Genomic DNA, 15357 nt, shown 5'->3' with positions numbered 1-15357 from the left:
CTAGAGAGCATCAGCTGTATGAACTTGTATCCCCCTTCTATGATCTAGTACTTCTTAACCTGGGAATTAAAAACTACTACTATGATGATCCCAAGTAGGACAGATTTTTCCAAACCACCATAGGCAAAACAAAGGAGGAACATGTAAATGGTGGTTTCCTGGATTTAAATTTTCTCTTCACTAAAGTGTTTGACCAACTTTATTGCCTTTTTTTTTTTGGCCCACATAACACCTCTCTGGTGCCACATTAAAAATAGGTACCTAACAAACACATTTTTCTATCTTTAGTTTGCTCTAATACATTTCTACTTAGAACCTTATTCACTTCCTATTTATGGGCTGGGTTTATGTCCTTAGAAGAGAACCCTTCTACTTTTTCAGGTTCTATAATCACTGTAGCTTCCCTTATTCACCAAGATTCAGCTATTAATACCCCATCTGATCCATCTGAATCCAAAATAATAAAACTACTTGTGTGCAGTACTTCCAATAGGCTTCCCATAATACACATGAAGGAAAATAAATAAAACTAGTTGAAATTTACAAGCACATCTGCAGAGGTTTGGTTATAGGATCCCGCAGTTCAGTTCAGTTGCTCAGTCATGTCCGACTCTTTGCAACCCCAAGGACTGCAGTATGCAAGGCTTCCCTTTCCATCAACTCATGTTCATCGAGTTGGAGATGCCTTCCAACCATCTCATCCTCTGTCATCCCCTTCTCCTCCTGACTTCAATCTTTCCCAGCATCAGATCTTTTCCAGTGAGTCAGCTCTTTGCATCAGGTGGCCAAAGTATTGGAGTTTCAGCTTCAGCATCAGTCCTTCCAATGAAAATTCAGGACTGATTTCCTTTAGGATGGACTGGTTGATATCCTTGCAGTCCAAGGGAGTCTCAGAGTCTTCTCCAACATCACAATTCAAAAGCATCAATTCTTCGGCACTCAGTTTTCTTTATAGTCCAACTCTCACATCCATTTAGATTACTGGAAAAACCATAGCTTTGACTAGATGGACCTTTGTTGGCAAATTAATGGCTCTGCTGTTTACAATGCTATTTAGGTTGGTCATAACTTTTCTTCCAAGGAGCAAGTGTCTTTTAATTTCATGGCTGCACTCACCATCTGCACTGATTTTGGAGCCCAAAAATATAAAGTCTCTCACTGTTTGCATTGTTTCCCCATCTACTTGCCATGTAATGATGGGAACAGATGCCATGATATTAGTTTTCTGAATGCTGAGTTTTAAGCCAACTTTTTCATTCTCCTCTTTCACTTTCATGATTCCAGCTTGTGCTTCATCCAGTCCAGCGTTTCTCATGATTTACTCTGCATTTAAGTTAAATAAGCAGGGTGACAATATACAGCCTTGACGTACTCCTTTCCCAATTTGGAACTGGTCTGTTGTTCCATGTCCACTTCTAACTGTTGCTTCTTGATCTGCATACACGTTTCTCAAGAGGCAGGTCAGGTGGTCTGGTATTCCCATCTCTTTCAGAATTTTCCACAGTTTGTTGTGATTCACACAGTCAAAGGCTTTGGCGTAGTCAATAAACCAGAAATAGATGGCTTCCTGGAACTCTCTTGCTTTTTTGATGATCCAGCAGGTGTTGGTAATTTGATCTCTGCTTCCTCTGCCTTTTCTAAATCCAGTTTGAACATCTGGAAGTTCATGGTTCACATACTGTTGAAGCCTGGCTTGGAGAATTTTGAGCATTACTTTACTAGCATGTGAGATGAGTGCAGTTGTGTGGTAGTTTGAACATTTTTTGGCATTGTCTTTCTTTGGGATTGGAATGAAAACTGACCTTTTCCAGTCCTGTGGTCATTGCTGAGTTTTCCAAATTTGCTGGCATAATGAGTGCAGCACTTTCACAGCATCATGTTAGGATTTGAAATAGCTCAACTGGAATTCCATCACCTCCACTAGCTTTGTTTGTAGTGATGCTTCCTAAGGCCCACTTGACTTCACATTCCAGGATGTCTGGCTCTAGGTGAGTGATCACATCATCATGATTATCTGGGTCATGGAGATCGTTTTTGTATAGTTCTGTGTATTCTTGCAATCTTTTCTTAATATCTTCCGTTAGGTCCATACCATTTCTGTCCTTTATTGAGCCCATCTTTGCATGAAATGTTCCCTTGGTATCTTCTAATTTTCTTGAAGAGATGTCTAGTCTTTCCCATTCTATTGTTTTCCTCTATTTCTTCGCACTAAGGTTTTCTTATCTCTCCTTGCTAGTCTTTGGAACTCTGCATTCAAATGGGTATGTCTTTTCTCTTCTCCTTTGCCTTTTGCATCTTTTTTTTCCCTCAGCTATTTGTAAGGCCACCTCAGACAATCATTTTGCCTTTTTGCATTTCTTTTTCTTGGGGATGGTCTTGATCACTGCCTCCTGTAAAATGTAACGAACCTCCGTCCACAGTTCTTCAGGCACTCTATCAGATCTAGTCCCTTGAATAGATCTTTCACTTCCACTGAATAATAGTAAGGGATTTGATTTAGATCATACCTGAATGGTCTTGTGGTTTTCCCCACTTTCTTCAAGTTAAGTCTGAATTTGGCAATAAGGAGTGCATGACCTGAGCCACAGTCAGCTCCTGGTCTTGTTTTTGCTGACTGTATCGAGCTTCTCCATCTTTGGCTGCAAAGAATATAATCAATCTGATTTCAGTATTGACTATCTGGTAATATCCATGTTTAGAGTCTTCTCTTGTGTTGTTGGAAGAGGGTGTTTGCTATGACCAGTGCGTTCTCTTGGCAAAACTCTGTTAGCCTTTGACCTGCTTTGTTTTGTACTCCAAGGCTATATTTGCCTATTACTCCATATCTCTTGACTTCCTACTTTTTCATTCAAGTCCCCTATAATGAACTGCTGTGTAGGGCCACCCAAGATGGACGAGTCATGGTGGAGAGTTCTGACAAAACATAGTCCACTGGAGAAGAGAATGGCAAATCACTTCAGTATTCTTGCCTTGAGAACCCCATGAACAGTATGAAAAGGCAAAAAGATAGGACACTGAAAGATGAACTCCCCAGGTCGTTAGGTGCCCAACATGCTACTGGAGATGAGTGGAGAAGTAACTCCAGAAAGAATGAAGAGATGGAGCCAAAGCAAAAACAGCACCCAGGTGTAGAGGTGACTAGTCATGGAAGTAAAGTCCGATGCTGTAAAGAGCAATACTGCATAGGAACCTGCAATGTTCGGTCCATGAATCAAGGCAAATTGGAAGTGGTCAAACAGGAGATGGCAAGTGTGACATCGGCATTTTAGGAATCATCAAACTAAAATGGACTGGAATGGGTGAATTTAACTCAGATGACAGGATCGCCCACCCCATATCAAAATTTACAGATGCTCAAGTCCTTTATATAAAAGTGTATTTGCATATCATCTCTGAAATTACTTATAATACATAATACAGTGTAAGTACTATGTAAATAGTTGCAAGCACACAGCAAATTCAAGTTTTGTGTTTTGGAACATTCTGGGTCTTTTTCCAAGTATTTTTAATACACAGTTGGTTGAATCCACAGATGTGGAACTCACAGATATGGAGGACTGACTGAATCTTCTTACGCCGTTTAATGTCATGCCAGATACTAATATTGTACTATAATATTCACTATAACACTTCTTTACAAATATTTTCCTTAAAATATATAAAACTTTACATTACATTGTCTTTTTATTCTGAAATGTTTCTCCTGCACTATAACTTATTAGTAAGCACTTAACTAATGAGAGCTGATCCCATGACATTATAATATGAAGGTACTCTACTCAGCTACTGTGCAGTGAGGAACACACCTTATTATATTTGTCATTTTCTTTGGTATTCTAATAAGTAACAGTTTTTACTGTCACTCTATAAAGAACTGCTGTATAGAGAATTACATACTTAAATATATTTAAGAACATTAAAATACATCATCCAAATTACTACAGTCTGAAATGTGTTCCCCTAAAGTTCATGTATTGAATGATGTCTTAACCCCAGCGTGACTGTATTTAGAAATAGGATATTTTGTTATAGCAGCCAGGGCTGCCTAACACACAAATGTATAAAAATAACACAAACGCAGCAGTTTAAGAACCCCTAAAATATAAGGTGATCAACTAAAATAAGATTATGTTTCTTAACTGAGTTCTCCTTTTTTCTAACACAACAGTGAAGACTGCCAAACACTAGTTTGTCACTAAGCAAAAGAATCCCAATATCTAAATCCAGGTTATAATAGACTAATATCATTAACACAGTATCCAGGATGACTTTACTTCTATTAGCTGGCCATTCGCACCCATGTCACTCTCCTACCTGAAACCTCCCACTGTCATCAACATTATTTCATATATTTCACAGGTGTCAACAGAGCTGTTCACTAATGTTAATTTCATTACTTGCTTACAGTGAATCCACCCACTTTTTAAATCTAACATACCATGGCCATGATCTTTTAGTGGTTAGTACTCTGTCATGTGATTAAGCCACATCACAATCACTCTAAGAGCTTCAAAAAATGGTTATAATACATCCCAATCTATGCACTGAATAAATCTTTTAATCTTCTAAATACCTAAAATAAACATTGTAACAAGTAGTCTTTTCCCCAACCCTTTCAGTAGCATTAGGTTATTCATTTATAATACAGCTTATATACACACATATATTTATGTGTGTATATATAAATATATTTCCTAGCTCTGTCCATTGAGAGGGCCTAGGAGCAATGACACCTCAGTAGAAGTACACATACTTAGGACCCAAATCTTTGTTTCTAAACACTATTCTCCAATATCCTTGGGTCTCCTCACGCACAAAGAACTTGGGCTGCTCAAGCCCTCCTCCAGCAGAGATGGAACAGGGAAAATATCAAGATAAGATTTGAACACTTTGTGCTGCCAGAAAGTAATGAAATGCTGAAACGGTGATGGAATATAAGATGATGGGAGCCAACCTGAAGGCGCTCTGTGCAGTTAAAGCTAGAACAATTTGAACAACAAAATAAATGATGGTATCCATGAGTCTCTACTGATAGAAATAATCTAATTAATCAATAAAAGTTAGGGATGAGACTGCTTTTCCTCACAGCAGAATACCAATTAATACATATCAATAAAAAGAGAGAAAAAGAGAATCACCGTTAGGCAAATACTATATATAGCAATGAATGTTGCAGACAAGAACCACAAATCTATGCTGTTATTAGTGGGTGAAAAATTTGAGAAGTGTCAAGATTTGCCATCTCAAAGCAATTCCCACAAGACTGTTATCAACTAAAAACAGAAAGATAGTATCTTTAAGTGGAGAAACCTCACAAACTTAACCAAGCCATCAAGGTAAACAGCATCAATAACTAGTAAAGCATACTATCATAAACCTCTTGATATGATGCTCCAAGAAAGACAAAAGCATTTTTGTGGTAATTTTGCCAAAAATGCAAAAACCTAATTCTAATTATGAGAAATCCTCAAATAAATCCAAACTATAGGATATTTTACCAAAAAAAAAAAAACAAAACACCACCCTGACCAGTACTCTTCAAACATGCAAAGGTCATGAAAGGAAAAACTGAAGAACTGCTAGAGAGTGGAAGACACTAATAACTAAACACAATGCGAGATCAGAAATAACATCCTGAAACAAAGGAAAAAAAGAGCAATAGTGGCAAAACTGGTAACTTTCTAATAAGGGCTGTAATTTACTGGATATTATACAATGTTACTTTCCTAAGCTTGATAAGTGTATTCTTTTCTACAAATATAAAATTAGTTCACTTTTTAGGTTTAAAAACAAAATTTTTTGTTCCAAACTTTCCCCTCAGATTTCAATGTTCTCACTTATTTTCTGGATGCTATTTTATAATATAAATACATTTACTTTCCTTATCTTATTACCTAACTACACACCAAGATTTACCCTCACCTATAGGTTTCATTTGTAGTCAGATAGAAAAATAAATCAGGTAGATTGCCAGCACTGTGGGGAGAATACAGGTTTTGGAATCAAGACAGATTAGGCTTTGTCATTTATTAGCTGTGTAACATTAGCGAAGTTATTAACCTTCTCAATCTAAGTTTGCAGTAAAATGAATTTAATATTAATCACAGAGCTATTGAAGAACTAAGGTAATATGTCAAAATCCAGGATAATAACAAATAGCTATTATTACCAGTACACTTTGTTTCAAAAAATAGCCAGCAAGCTTAAGCTTACTCTGGTGACTATTTCAATGCATCAGTATGAACTGGTTAACTGTTTCCAGATGTAAAATTACAACAAATTTTACTCACTGTTATTAGTAAGCATATAAGTCACTCACAAATAAAACCTATTCAAAAACTATTGCTGAGTTTCAACTATTTTGTTCAATATTCATTGACAAATAAAGTATATCCTAGATACAGTAATACAAATAAAATAACTTCATGCCTGAATAGATATTAATAGATTTTGGTACCTTTCAATTCTTCATTTGATTCCAAACTCACTAGGGAAAGCAATATACTAAATGCTCCCTGTATAAACATGAAAACTGGCATAAAACTTCCTGTGTAAACATTAAAACAAGGGAACTCCAAAATATGTGGAAATGTATATGAATATCAAATTAACATGTGGAGTGAACAGACCTCTTCATTTGTCTGCACCTGGTGATATCCACAGATGTGTGTGTACATGACAAAATCTTAACTAGCATGGGCTAAGCAGAACCCTGCATCTGACTTCAATTTGGCATGGCCACTAAGGCAAAAGAAATAAAAGCAAAAATAAACAAATGAGACCTAAACTTTTTAAAAAGCTTCTGCACAGCAAAGGAAACCATAAACAAAAGGAAAAAACCTACAGAACTGGAGAAAATAAATGCAAATTATGTGACCAACAAGGGGTATGCAAAATATACAAACTGCTCATACAACTCAATTAAAAACAAAAATCCAATCACAAAATGATCAGAAGACCTGAACACACATTTTTCCTAAGATATACAGATGGCTAACAGGCACATGAAAAGATGCTCAATAAAGATAATTATAGGAGAAATGCAAATCGAAACAATAATGAGGTATCACCTCACACGTGTCAGAATGGCTATCATCAAAAAGTCTACAGGTAACAAATGTTGGAGAGGATATGGAGAAAGGGAAACTCTTCTACACTCTTGGTGGAAATGTAAATTGATGTAGCCAACATGAGAAACAGTGTGGAGGTTTTTCGAAAAACTAAAAATAAGAATACCATATTACCCTATGATCTAGCAATTCCATTCCTAGGTATATATCTGGAAAGGAAAAACAAAACTTTACTTTGAAAAGATAAATGCACCCCAATATCCACAGCACTATTTGCAGTAACCAAGATATGAAAGCAACCCAAGTGCCCATCAACAAATGACCAAATTAAGATGAGACATATATATACAAGGCAATATTATCCAGCCACAAAAATATTAAAAAAAATACTGCTATCTGTAGCAATGTGGATGGACCTAGAAAATATTATGGTTAGTGAAATATGTCAGAGAAAGCCAAATACTATATGATAATATTCCAAATACTATATAAGGAATCTAAAAAATAATACAAATGAATGTTTATGCAAAACATAGACTCACAGATATAGAACCAACTTGTAGATACCAAATGGGAGAGGGAAAGCAGGAGGGGCAAATTAGGGGTGTGTGATTAACAGATACAAACTACTATATATAAGAGATAAGCAACAGAATATACCATAAAGTGTAAGGAATTATACCCATTATCTTGTAATAACCTATATGGAATATAATCTGCAGAAATATTGAATCGTGCTGCACATCTGAAACTATCACAAACTACTGTTAAGTCAACTATACTACAATTTTAAAAAATCAGCCTGACCTGGCATGATGGTATTGCAGGTGTTGTTGAGGCAATAATTATATTTTGAATTTTTCAAATGTCCTTTAGTTATACATGTTTCTTAGATACTAGTAGGTGGAAATCTTTTTTTGTTCCTTCTGTCTGGTTTCTCAACAAAGTCCACAAGCCAAAGAATTAAACTGAAAAACCAGTTAAGTTCCATATGGGTCTTAGAACACTAGTGTGTGAATGTCTAGACTTTAAATTATTAATATTAGTCTTAGATGAGCTGACTTATTTTGATCCCTGTTAATTTTGTTCTCAGAGAAAAGCTCTTATATTCATGTGACTTGCCCAAAGGCTTCTAGAGTCACTGTCATATGATCTCTAGTAACTTCTGAGAATGATATGTACATGAACTTTTATTTGAGTTCAATGAAGATGTCCAGTGGATTTTATTAAGTGCAGAAATAAAGAAAGGTCAATCTTAATTATTATTTGGGGCATAAATCACTTTCCTAGACTAACGCAGAAGAAAAACTCAATGGAATTACTACACATTCAAAGCAGAAACTAAAAAGGGTTAACAATAACTTTAGATACCAGGTATGGTTAGTCTCAAGAACTAAATTTGTTTCTAAAAGGTGACTAACTTTCAATCAAAATAACAGTGAAAGAGTTAAAAAAAATAAAAGGAGGTTATGTTAAGATGGAAGAAAAGTGGGACTTTCTTAAGAATGAATTCAATTTCAGAAACTAAACTAGTCAGATATGAAAAAAGAAAACGAGAATATACTGATATATACCAGAACTATGCATTCTTAAAGATGGAATTGGGGGGGAAATGTATTTTAGCTGTTACTCATCAGAAAGGAAGAGTGACTGACTCCAAAAGTATTTAACAGAGGTACAGGAGGTAAACTGAAGCGTGGAAGTCGCAGTGAATCAGAATGGAAATCCAATTATGGTAAAACAGTATTTTAAAGAAATAGAAAATACATAATAAGAGTAAGTGTAAAAATCACACACCATGAAGACTGAGACTGCTATTCAGTAACATAAAATGTGTACAAATGTGAAAGGTTAAAAAAAAAAAAAAAAACTGAGAGATTATCAATGAATACCTGAAGCATTTCAGATGCGTTTCAAATTACTAGTTATTATAGGAGGCAATGTAGGATATGGCACAGTGTCACAAAGAAAAATGCCCCAGGAACTCAAAGTTAGGCCTCAGGGAATGGACAGGAAAAGCAAAACTGAAGAAAAGCAAAATAAGAGGTTAAACCTTGGTTTGATGTTGAGCTGGTAAGATTTCCTTAAATCTTGGAGATAAGAATGGGCAAAATCTGTTTCATGGTGAATGCTTTTCAGTAAATTCCCTATTCCTTGACTTTCATCTCTGGTATTACAGGAGATCTTACTGAAGATAAGAGATAACTGAAGAATAATAAAACCTAAGCCCAAAAGCAAACAGAAAGGGAAAGGAAGACAGGAGGAACCAACTTAAGAATAGGCTAAAATATAAACAAAAACAGAAACCAACTATGTTTATATGAAATGGCATATCCTATCACTGCTGAAGGACTTTCCTGGTAGCTCAGAAGTAAAGAATCTGCCTGCCAATGCAGGAAACGCCCCTGGATCAGGAATTCTGGAGGAAGAACTGGCAACCCACTCCAGTATCCCTGCCTGGAGAATCCCATGGACAGAGGAGCCTGGAGGGCTACAGTCCATGGGGTCACAAAAAGAGTCAGACACAACTTAGTGACTAAATAACAACAATCACTGCTGAAAGGAATGTGACAAAAAGGAATGTTTACACTGCCAGTGAGGTAGAACAAATCATGCAAGGTCTAGAACAGTTAAAGGAGATCAAACCAGTCAATCCTAAAGGAAATCAATCTGAATATTCATTGGAAGGACTAATGCTGAAGCTGAAGCTCCAATACTTTGGCCACCTGATACAAAGAACTGACTCATTTGAAAAGACCCTGATGCTGGGAAATATTGAAGGTGGGAGGAGAAGGAGACGAGAGAGAACAAGATGGTTGGGTGGCATCACTGACTCAATGGACATGAGTTTGAGCAAGCTCCAGGAGATGGTGAAAGACAGGGAAGCCTGGCGTGCTGCAGTCCGTGGGGTCACAAAGATTCGGACATGACTGAGCGACTGAACGACAACAACAGAACAGTTAAAAGCAGAATAAAGAAAGGATTTAGAGGAGCAAGTGGCAGAAGACATACTATCTTCAATGAGTACAGACATCAGAAATATTAAAAGTAGCTTTATTTCATTATGGCTATTGTCCAAATAATACAAATATGTGGCACAAGAGGAGTGCTTTTATGATTTTAGCTCAATAGGCCTAAGAATTTCAGGGCAAGTGGCAAAAGTCATAGTAACACAAGGCTAAAAATGTTTTGGCACAGGCTGGGGACAGAGAAATCCAGAGACGAGGGCAGAACATCAGAGCTATGGTAATGGCAAGGCTCGAGTCTTGTGGAGCCTTGCAGAGATTGTACTTTGAGCTTTACACACTACAAGTAAGTGATATACTCTTTACAAAAGGCAGTAAAGAAGCTATACCACTAAACAGAATCTATACTTACTGTAGCACAGGAGTTCCAGGACAATACATAAAAAAACAGAAATTTAAAGTTTTTAATATGAAGGAAACCTTAAGAAAGAGACATCAAGTATGACCTGGTGCCTGGGGCTGTCATTCATGAAATATATAACTTTGCAAGACAGAAGATCAGAAACAGCTTTCAAGAAAGCAGAAATGTTCAGGTAAAGTGCTTCCACCTCTCAAACAATTATCATAAGCATAGAGTGGCACAACTGTTTGATGAGTTTTCCCAGTAAAACTTTACAAGTTATAGACACTGGCAGTTGCTATAACTGACTAGCACCCTGGTGAGGTTGAAACCAAAACTGACTTGATACCTTGATTTTTGTGCACCCATCTTTCCTTTAATATTCATCTTTAGTGATACCACTAAATCCTACTGGCAAAAGTGATGTGAGTCAACTGTACTATGTACTAAGTTCAAGGAATTACTACTGTTTCTCAGTTTAATGGGTGTTGGCTGGGTAGTGTAAGGAGCGTTTGCCCTACTGACCTTCTGGATTCTTAAAAAAGTATGGTTGGAGGTTAAATGATTTTCCTTTTGAGGTGCAAAAGAAGCCACTCCCAGTGAGAAGACAACCAAGCTACAGTTCCTGAAAACTCCCCAGCCCTAACCAGACAGGCACAATGGCTCTGATTAAGCAATATTCCAGGAAGGCAGAAATTTGGTATCTTAACCTGTTTGGGACTCTAGACTTTAATTTCTCTTAGTGAAATTAATCATAGGAGACCATTCATTTGATCCAAATGAAGTGTTTCTGGCAGACATAACAAGAGGCAGGAGAATACTTATTCAAGCTGAAGGAGGGGGCAAAAACACTAGAGTAGCTGAAGCTAAGTAGCAGAGACAAAAAGTAATAGGAGACAAGTTAAAAAGCTAGACCGAGGCTAGATCATGAAGCCCTGCAGTCCACTCCAAGAATTTTGGCTTTGACCCTAAGACAGAAAAACATGGAAGGTTTAGTTTAGAAGAGACCTCACTCTTATGTCTTTAAAAGGTAACAATAACCCTGTGTACGAGACAGCAAAAGAGACACTGATGTATAGAACAGTCTTATGGACTCTGTGGGAGAGGGAGAGGGTGGGAAGATTTGGGAGAATGGCATTGAAACATGTATAATATCATGTATGAAACGAGTTGCCAGTCCACGTTCGATGCACGATACTGGATGCTTGGGGCTGGTGCACTGGGACGACCCAGAGGGATGGTATGGGGAGGGAGGAGAGAGGAGGGTTCAGGATGGGGAACACATGTATACCTGTGGCGGATCCATTTCGATATTTGGCAAAACTAATACAATATTGTAAAGTTTAAAAATAAAATAAAATTTAAAAAAAATTAAGTAGTATCAAATAGTAACAGCATTAAAAGGAAAATAAACTTACAAATGATTGAACATATTATGTTTTTAAATGCAGATTTCCAAAATGTTCATGCTTTTGCAAGAAAAACAATATGTTACAAGCTAATAAATATATAACCCGACACACAAAAAAAAGGATCACTTGGCTCTGTGGAGAAAAGAACCAAGAAAACTAGAAGCAGGGAGATAAAATTTCCCAGAGGAAGGATGACTATGGCTTGGATCAAGGTCGTGACAGTGATTGCAGCAGTCAGATAAACTTTTTCTCCCTTACTAGATGATATGGTTTCTTGAAGGAAGGGGATGTGAACTTTTCCTTCTTTAATCTCCTATAATCATTAGGATGAAACTTTCCACATAGTACACAGCCAATGTTTTTTGTTTTTTTTTTTTTAGGAATACCTTCTACAACACTTTATGTACCTAGATCTATGCCTAAGATAATTAAGGATAATTCAATAGATTGATACTAAGAAAAAATAAGTTATATATATATATATACTGTCAGACAGGCATATATGCAGCATTTTATCAATACCTATTAAGTTATGAGCACTTACTAGTTATTGAAGTTAAGTTCAAAATATAAAGAGAATACAAAGAATCTCAAGAGTTAAAGGGCAAAACATGTGGAATCTAAAACATGGCACAAATGAACCTATCTACAACACAGAACTAGACTCACAGACATAGAGATCAGGCTTATAGTAGGGGAGAGGACAGGGGAGAGGAGTGCACCAGGAATCTGGGGTTGGTAGATACAAACTATTACATATAGAATGGATGAACAGCAAGGTCTTACTGTATTGCACAGGGAACTATATCCAGTCTTCTAGGATAAACCATAATGGAAAATAATATTTTAAAAGAATGTATATATGTGTAAAACTGAGTCACTCTGCTGTTCAGCAGAGATTGGTACAACACTGTACATCAACTATACTTCAATAAAAGAAAAGACTAGCAATTCAAAATAATAAAATTTTAAAACAATAATAAAAAAAAGGAGTTAAAGGACAAAATGGCTTCAGTTAATATAGAGTTTTAAAGAAACTACAAATAGAATATTTTTTTCAAAAAAATCAAGTTAAGAAAGGACTGCATAGTAAGAGTTAAGTCCCATAAAGGGAAGCAGAAATTGAATATTTGCTCTTCACAAGCATGGGATGAAATGGAGGAAATTAAAATAATAAAAAAGGATGAATGAGTTTTAAGATTCTAACTCAGTTCTACTTTTTTTTCAACTGCCTCCCCTCTTGATAAATTATATACACTCACTGTAGTAAATCTGGATTATTAAAAAAATCATCCATCATTTTCTGCCCACATATAACCACTATTAACATCTTGGTAATTTCTCTTTTCTAGCGTGTGACTTGGGGTTAGTTAGTTGCTTAACCTCTCTGAGTCTCATCTGTGCCATTCATAAAATGAAGATTAAAAACAGTACCTATCTCACAGGATTATAGAAAAGAATCAATAAGAAAGTAGCACAGGGGCTGAGATACTTTTTTTTGAAAAGGCCAGAAAGCTGTTTATGAGCCACACATTGTCCATCTCAACTACTTAACCCTGTTATATCATGAAAGCAGCCATAGAAAATACAGAAGTGAACGGGCAAAGTCCAATAAATTTTTATTTGCAAAAGCAGGCAGTGTTGCTTATATCACAATGGCTTGCAGCAAAGGTTCATAACTTGTTGGTGTATCTGAATGACTGTGGTCTGTATTTGTTTAGTAAGATTTGAAATTCTTAGGAGAATCTGAGAAAAAAACAAAAACTTTACACTTGCTCACCAAGGAAATGCAAGTACACTTCTTTTGCAAATACTTTTAGAGTTCACAGACTTCCTGAAGTCACAAATGACTCCTATAGTTTATCTTCAAGAAATCCTGTCTCTAGTGAAGTAGCTCATTTGATTTTTATTTACAGCACCACCCCCCTCTAAAATACAGTGCATCTGGTGAGAATGGACCAGCCTATATTCAAACTGTATAGTCTTCCTACAAACAAATTTTTCCACCTAATTTTTTAGTCATTATATTTTATCTTCCTAGGTCATTATATAGTCATTGAGAACATTTTTTAAGGCTGAATAGTTTACGAGGTTGAAAAATGTTCAGCTGTTTTAGCTGTTCTGGTTGCGTTTTCATTTTCAACTCATTCCTTTAATTACAGTTAATATTACAATGAATTGCTTTATATCCAAATTTATATTTCTCAGAAATTAATGTTGTAAGTCAAAAAGTACAAATTATTTTTAATGTTTCTAATCTATTTTGATGAATTATGGTTCAGAAAGCTTGTGGTGATTTCTGCTCCCATCATTTGAACATGAGATATCCATTTCACCACACCCTCATTGAGTATGGAATATGACTTTACTGATGAGTTCTATAACCTGAGAGATCTTTGGCAAGTTTCCAAAACATGGCAAAGGATAATAAAGTCTAAAAATGCACAGCCACTGCTCTGCGTTAGTAAAATTTCAAGATATTCAAGGTTAATCTAAATAATATGGAGAGACAAACTTTAAAATTTTAATCATTAAGAAAAACATCTGAAATATATTCCATAACCCTCCAGCCTTCAAACTACTAGGTAATAACATGAAGTAACTGGTTTGTAATCATCACTAACTCTTGCATTTTAAAAATGACCACTAAAGTGAGCCACTGCTGCAGAGAGAAGCATATCCCATTCAAGTGGGTTGGGGGAAAAAATAAAAAGTTTGAAAACCACTTATTAGAGAGAACTTCTGATAGCTTAAGTTTAGTTTTTTTCTCTCTTTCGCATTCATGAACATCTTTAGTTTCTGCTGCCTTGAGTATTTTTAAATCACTACTTCCACTCAATAATTGCTTAAGTATAGTATATACTGATATATATGCACAGATACTATAATAGATACTGAATGCTTATTCCTAGATATAATATATATGTATACTTGAATGGTTAAGTATACAAGCTCTTGACAGACTGGCCAAGATTCCAATCTGACTTAGGCCATTTAATCTCTCTTAGTCTAAAATTTTCTAAACTTTAAAATGAGAATAATGGCACATACCACATAGGGTAGTGGATTAAATGAGACAGAAGAGGTAAAACACTTATCACAGTATCTGACACACAGAAAACACTCAAAATATCACATATTCATAAACTTCAATAAAATAAGTAAACCTTTCTGATAACTAAAAATATAACACACACATAGCAAATCATTGACAAGTGGTTAGTGAATATTTAAAATGTTTTAACTTCAGGGTAACTAAAACAGATATGGGTTAATTTTAGAAAACTCCAGTTATAGAACTATGTATTAGTAAATTGTGTACATGTTTTATCAGAGTATCAAATACATACACACATATATAAGGTACAAAGAACAATGTTGTGTACCCATCTATTAATATCTACTGATACAACTACTTCTCTAATTTCTTTCTCTTTTCACTTCTCTGTTTTACCATAAATGTAGCCAGAAAAGGAGGATGTCCCCTTCTCTCTCAAAGTTAATTAACT

At 35.8% G+C, this 15357-nt stretch overlaps 1 protein-coding gene and 1 long non-coding RNA gene across 5 annotated transcripts in view; one reads left to right on the top strand and one right to left on the bottom strand.

Annotated features, from left to right (window-relative positions):
* ZNF654 (zinc finger protein 654) overlaps nucleotides 1-15357 on the bottom strand; it is an 86529-nt gene that overhangs the window by 61124 nt on the left and 10048 nt on the right. Inside the window, exon 1 of one of the 3 annotated variants that reach the window (XM_061433469.1) lies at nucleotides 2508-5498. The exons of the other annotated variants lie outside the window; for them this stretch is intronic. The gene's annotated coding sequence lies outside the window, so the exon portion shown is untranslated. Of the gene's footprint in view, nucleotides 1-2507; nucleotides 5499-15357 lie in introns of those variants that run through there. 3 annotated transcript variants of the gene reach the window in all.
* The window catches only part of LOC133257789 (uncharacterized), a 91605-nt gene that overhangs the window by 67316 nt on the left and 8932 nt on the right, over nucleotides 1-15357 (top strand). The window contains exon 3 of one of the 2 annotated variants that reach the window (XR_009739704.1): nucleotides 9250-14429. The exons of the other annotated variant lie outside the window; for it this stretch is intronic. This is a non-coding gene — a long non-coding RNA (uncharacterized LOC133257789). Of the gene's footprint in view, nucleotides 1-9249; nucleotides 14430-15357 lie in introns of those variants that run through there. 2 annotated transcript variants of the gene reach the window in all.

Source organism: Bos javanicus, chromosome 1, assembly GCF_032452875.1.
Source record: "Bos javanicus breed banteng chromosome 1, ARS-OSU_banteng_1.0, whole genome shotgun sequence".
Classification (NCBI taxonomy): Eukaryota; Metazoa; Chordata; class Mammalia; order Artiodactyla; family Bovidae; genus Bos; species Bos javanicus.
Note: the sequence above shows the minus strand (reverse complement) of the source record. Positions and strands in the feature narration are given on the sequence as shown.